We start from the raw sequence: 7,057 nt of genomic DNA, 5'->3' as shown, positions 1-7,057 counted from the left end.
CCTCGTCAGTATCGTGTTGTGCTAATCAAGGGTTGTTCGTATGGACTCAGTATGACGCGTTCTGGCAGCTACCTGCTGTGACAGTCGTCTTTCGTCTCTTTCACCCATTTATTTTGTTGCACCAAAAATTAATAGTTTCAAATTAAAGAACCACAAATACTGTACATAAAGGAAAATCATCAAAGCAGTGTTCACAAGGTGGTCGAAACGGTTTGCCTTCCCTTCCAGTAGGGTTGTATGGTATATCGGTATTATTATAGTATCGCGATACTATACCGCCTCTGAAAATTACCGGTCCCCCAACCTCGTCATCACGTCGTGTCATTGCTGGTTTACGAGCAGAGGAGCATATTCGGCAGCGTGCAGTGTGTAAACAGAAAAAGGAGAAAGGACGCATTTTAGCTTAAAAAGTAAAGATAAAGGGGAAGTTATAACACTGAAATGCCCCAAGGAAGAGGTGCTGTAAGACATGGCTAGCTAGCTAGCGGCTAAAGTCCATCCGCAGTCTGCATTGTTTTAGCTACTTCTAAATCACTAATCCTTGCTTCCGTGGCGACAAATAAAGTACGTTTCTTCCAAGTATCATCCGTGCGGGACGAACAATAGCTAAACATGCTTCACTCCACACTGTAGCTCACCGACGTCAAAATGTAAACCAGGGGTAGGGAACCTATGGTTCTCGAGTCAGATGTGGCTCTTTTGATGACTGCATCTGGCTCTCAGGTAAATCTTGGCTGAAATTTCTTAACATGATAAGTAATGACTCATTCAGCTAGTAATCACAGTGTTAAAAATAACATTCAAAATAGAAAACATTCTCATGTATTTTTATTCATTCATCCCTTTTCTACCGCACCTGCTCAAGAAGTCACATTAATGGTAAGAAGTATTTTATTTATCATCGGTGAGCTTCCGAATAACAATGTTATTAAAAATATAATTTCTGTTTGTGTGTCTTTGTTTTGTATTTACTTCCCATCAGTGCTCTTATTTTGTTTCCATTCCTTGCTTGTCCTGCTGAGCGCTGTGTTTTTCCCCCTCACCTTCTGTTGATTGGCAGCCGGTCCACACCTGCTGCCAATCAGCAGGTTTCTATTTATGCTTGTCTTGCGCTCCTCAGGGCTCAAAGATTGACTATTGTTTAGGACTGTACATGCAAGACTGCTTCATTCTCCTCTGTTGATGATATTAAAAACATCTTACCTGCTCTTCGCTCTCCTGGTTCCTGCATCTTGGGATCGCTACTACTGCTGTCATGCGAGTTTGCGACATATTATACTCTATAAATGTTGGTCTTACTTAAACATGTAGACATTTAGTTGTATTCAGTGTGAAAAAATATCATATGGATCTCACGGAGAGACATTTTAAAATATTTGGCTTAAATGGCTCTCTCAGCCAAAAAGGTTCCCGACCCCTGATGTAACCAAACGCTATTGGTGGATCTGCACTTAACATCTACTGTAGTGATACCAAGGAAGGAGCGTATCTAGTCGATACTACCATGATTTTGTCGATAGTTTTTGGCTTTACAAGATGTTCTTTCCTTTAAAAAAAAATATATATATATTATGTTTATAAACTCAGGAAATATGTCCCTAGACTAATAGGGGCTTTAAATATGACCAATGTATAATCCTGTTACTACTTGATATCGGAGTGATACCCAAAGTTGTGGTATCATCCAAAACTGATGTAAAGCATCCAAAGAACAGAAGAATAAGTTATTATTATGTTTTAAAAGAAGTGTAGATAGAACATGGTAACAGATAAAGTAAGCAGATATTAACAGTAAATGAACAAGTAGATTGATAATAAATTTTCTACTACATGTCCATAATTTGGGCAAAAATAATAGAATGGAAAATTACACAATATGTTACTGATACGTCAGCAGACTAAATCAGGAGCCTTTGTTTGTTTACTTACTAATAAAAGACAAGTTGTCTAGTATGTTCACTATTTTATTTAAGGACAAAACTTGCAGTAAGAAACATGTGTTTGTGGTCCATTTTATTTAGAAAAGTATCAAAAAGTACCGAAATGTATCAAAATAATGTTGGTACTAGTACCAAAACATTGGTATTGGGACAACACTACCTTCCAGTAACAAAAACTGACAGCACCTTTATGCTTGACTCTGCAGTGCCCCCTAACTTGCCAAAACTATATAAGTAGCACATCTTAGTTCCTATGATATTATCATTATTATGTGAATTTTCCTCAGCATATGTTTTTCTGCACCAAAATTATTCAATTTCTTATACTAAACATATATTTTTTGCTCAGCTATGTACATATTTCTCAAACTAAATATTTCGAATGTCCAGTATGAAAACATTATTCTCATTTCAGACATCGAAGCAAGAAACATCCCTTCTTGCGAACATTTCAACATTTCCTAAAATGTCACAAATCCACAAGAATAATTCCTTTTTGATCTGAAAAATTATTCTGAGATACTAGCTTTTTGTTATGGGTTAGGTTGGGGTTATGAGTTGTTGTTTTTTTTCCAACTGTGCGCCCAATCATGAGAACAGAGAAAACGTGAAGAAGAATTGGACAACACCTGGGGAAGGTGTGGCGAAGTTGGGAGAGTGGCCGTGCCAGCAATCTGAGGGCTACTTGTTCAATCCCCACCTTGTCACATCCGTTGTGTCCTTGAGTAGGACACTTCACCCTTGCTCTTGATGGGTCTGGTTAGCGCCTTGCATGGCAGCTTCCGCCATCAGTGTGTGAATGAGTGAATGTGGAAATAGTGTCTAAGTGCTTTGAGTTCCTTATAGAAAAAAAGGTAGAAAAGCGCTATACAAGTACAACCCAAATACCATTTAACACACACCAAATCAGAGAAATACATGATTTAAAAATGTAGGCAGCCTGTATCATATTAAGCAGGGGCAAGCCTCCGCACCTAGCAATGCCCAAAGGACAGACATTTATCCATGGAACTATGAAGATACACTCCATAGCCTGCCCTACATGTTTTTCTGTTACCTGACTCAAACTGGACAACCGAGCTTTAGCCTTGGTACGCTTATTGCTTGCTTACAACTATGACCTCCAGTCCATCACTCAAAGATGACCGTGTGCAATTTTTCATTTACAACCTGAGTCTTTAAATTATGTCACTTTGGGATGGTGACTTAGGAGTGACCCTATCATAGGAGAGCTGGACAGAGATTTTAAGTACCGCATTTCAAGTAGAAGACTTATGAACTCTACCGTATTTTTCGGACTATAATGCTCACTTAAAATTCTTTCCTTTTCTCAAAACTCGGCACTGCGCTTTATAACCCGGTGTGCCTGATGTAATTTTGGTTGTGTTTACCGACATCGAAGCTATTTTATTTGGTACATGGTGAAACAACAAATGTGACCCGTAGATGGCAGCCACACATAAGAGATACGCGTACACTGCAATATGATGGCGGTCACACATAAGAGAAATGTATAGACAGCAATAAGACTCAAGTAAACAACACCAAAATGTTGTATGTTCCAATGAAAATACAGAACATTCAACATAGGGCGCACCGGTATATAAGGCGCACTGCCTTTGAGCGGGTCTATTCCGGTCTATTTTCACCGGATTTTAGGTTGCATTCACGGGGCAATATTATTATAATTTTTTTCTAAATGAAAAATACTTCCTTGTGTTCTACATAACGTCTAATGGTGGTTCTTTGGTCAAAATGCTGCAGTGATTATGTTTTACAGATCATCTTCAAGCCGTATTCTGACAGTCGCTTCAGGAAGCGCCGTTTTGTGGGCGGTCTTAGACAGCATCTTCTCCCCGTCATCTTTGTTGTAGCGGTGTAGCATGCACGGACCGGAGTGCAAAAAGTGTCAAAAGAGAGAGCTAACTGTTTTAATGACATTCAGACTTTACGTACATAAATAATGGAGCAGCATCTCCTCATTCGTGGCTCACTCGTGCAACAACAATACGGCCGGAAATGTGTCCCGTGAAATACCGTCCGAGAGAAACTCTAATAACTAAAGTTCCTTGGGTGATTAATATAAACTCACTACACGAGTATGTTTTAGCGCTTTCATGGCGAGTTTACAGACAGATATAAGTAAGAACTTTACACTACTTTAAGAAATGGCAACAGCAGAGGATGAATATCCCATAACAAGAAGATAGAGAAAAAGAAGAAACTTATCAACAGACTACAAAGGCGGACACACACACATTTTCTGGACTTATGCAGATCCCAAACACAGATCAGCAGGAACCATAAGGTAAGAAAAGTTGCTTTTGCATAATATTGTGAAACAAAACGGCAGATAATATGTCTTACTTTATACACACACCATAATGATACTTGTATGTTGAAGCACAGTACAATCCAACAAGCGGTGCGGCTTTATAGCTTACCAGTGTTGTACTAAAACATTATGATAGATTTTTGAGCGCCGTGTGTAATGTTCTATATTTTCAATGGCGACTTGTCCAGGGTGTACACCGCCTTCTGCCCGACTGTAGCTGATATAGGCACCAGTGCCCCCCGCAACCCCAAAGGGAATAAGCGGTAAAAAATGGATTGATGGATGGACTTGTCCAGGGTGTACGCCGCCTTCCGCCTGAATCAGCTGAAATAGGCTCCAGCACCCCCCGCGATCCCAATAAGGGACAAACGGTAGAAAATGGATGGATGGATGGCACTTAAAATGTTTGTGTTGTTAATGTAATGGTACAGTAGGAGAAGGAGACGACACGGAGGCAGGCACGTTGTTAGCTTGCAGCGTGTTTGTTAAAATATATAAATGAAGTGTGTGACAAATCTAAGTGTATACGGTGAGACTATGTGTAGCGATTATATGTGGAGTGTTACCGGGTGGTGTTGAAAGTGCGTGTTGAGAATGGTGCGGAATTCCAGAAAGGGCAAGGCAGGCTCGGAGTTCCAGAGACAGGCAGGAGGTTAGGGGCTGGAGCGAGGCGTCATTGTCTGGGGGCAGGCATGAGATCGAGATCCAGGAAGGAAGCCCCGAGTCCAGCGGGGATCCAGGGAGGCGAGACACACATCTCACAACCAGGGGATGTTGAACCGCTACTGGATGGCGACACAGGACAAGACAGAATGAGCACAACGGAGGGGAAACACAAGGAGCGAGGAAGCGCATATGTATGGAAGCTAGTGACGTGTAAGGCTTACTTTACGGTACAGGTAGCTACGTTCTGGCATTGGAATCTAGGACACGCTGGCTCAAGACGGCAGGGGAGGTCTCATCAGCGTCAGCTGTGTTGACTGCTGAGTGCATGCAGCCGCCCGTGGGTGGCCTCAGCGGTGCGCACATCAGAGTGAGAGGCGGCAGGTGTTTGAACCGTAACAGCAAGAACGGGCCCAGTGGTGCACTCAACAGGGTCTGTCGAGGAAGCCTGCGCTCCTGCCGTAACAGTTAACTTGAGTACTCTTGCAGTTTACACTTATCTTTTTTGTGTGACTTCCATCTACTGGTGACACTTATCACTTCACCATGTACCAAAAACAATAGCTTCGGGGTCGGTAAGTACAACCAAAATTATTCTGTACATTAGGTGCACCGGGTTATAAGGCGCACTGTCGAGTTTTGAGGAAATAAAAATAGTTTAAGTGCCCTTTATAATCCGAAAAATACAGTATTCCACATTGTATTATTATTGTTATGAGTAATGTTATTAGGGACCAAATGTCCCTTTGGGACAGAGGACCCTAATGAATATCTAGCGTTTTATTCTTTCTTTATTATTATTCCGCAGCTTTGAGCTGTAACTTGACCCACTTAACATGCTTCAAAACTCACCAAATTTGACACATCAGGACAGGCGAAAATTGCGATTTAATCAAAAAAACCTAACCCCAAAACTAAAAATGCGCCCTAGCGCCCCCTAGGAAGTAAACACAGACAAAATTGCCTTTAACTTCCAGTAGGAATGTCGTAACGACATGAAACAATAACCTCTATGTAGGTCTCACTTAGACCTAGATTTCATACACCACTATCCTTCAGCAAAAATCAACAAAAAGTTTGCAATTCCCCCTTCAAAACAAAAGTTTTGTAAAAACAATCACCTTTGCCTCTTTGAGCTGTTATTTGACCCCCTTAACATGCTTCAAAACTCACCAAACTGGACACACACATCAGGACTGGCGAACATTGCGATGTAATCAAAAAGCCTAACCCCAAAACTCAAAATTGCGCTCTAGCGCCTCCTAACAATAAAACACAGACAAAACTGTTCCTAGGAAGAAAGCACAGACAAAACTGCCTGTAACTTCCTGTAGGAATGTTGTAGAGACATAATACAAACACCTCTATGTAGGTTTCACTTAGACCACATTTCATAAATTGACAAGCACCAGCAAAAATCAACAGGAAGTTTGCAATTCCCCCTTCAAAACAAAAGTTTTGTAAAAACTGGTCACCTTTTTTCAAACATTATCTCCTCTGAGGGCGTTTGTCATGTCGGCTTCAAACTACCACAGGAGAGAGATTGAACTCTTCTGAGTAAAAGTTGATGAAATAGTTTTAATTACTACTACAGTTTTGATTTTATCAGCCTTCAAATAACTGCTGCGGTGAAAACCATTTCAAAGCTGGCCGCCGTGCGCAGTGAGGTAGATGTTTTTTTTCTTTCTTTTTTTTCCATACCGTCTGCTGCTGGTGCGCACGCACCAACATTCGTGAGGGAGGGGCTGTGATCCTCTGTACCAAGATGGCTGCCAGGTGCCGTAGTTAAGCCAGTATGTTTTAAAGTTGTTGTTTGCCTGCATATCATAAAAACAACCGTCCAACATTTTACAACTAATTAGGAACTTATAGCTGCCTACCTTCAGGGCCAAGTTGAGACGAGAGAGTTTGTCGATGTTAATATATTACGGTGAGTTGGTAAGTCCATCTGTTTGCTAATACTAGCTACTAGCCGTACCCATGTATTTTCAATGGGCGGTTAGCATCGGGTTTTAATCCCGTTTCCTCCTATGTTTCTGCTCTGATTTAATTTCTTTGTATGTCGAGTCTTTATTTTGGGCACTTACATATGGTGCCTGACTGTTGTAGCATTTTAAGG

Source organism: Nerophis ophidion, linkage group LG05 (genome assembly GCF_033978795.1).
Source record: "Nerophis ophidion isolate RoL-2023_Sa linkage group LG05, RoL_Noph_v1.0, whole genome shotgun sequence".
Taxonomy (NCBI): domain Eukaryota; kingdom Metazoa; phylum Chordata; class Actinopteri; order Syngnathiformes; family Syngnathidae; genus Nerophis; species Nerophis ophidion.
Note: the sequence above shows the minus strand (reverse complement) of the source record.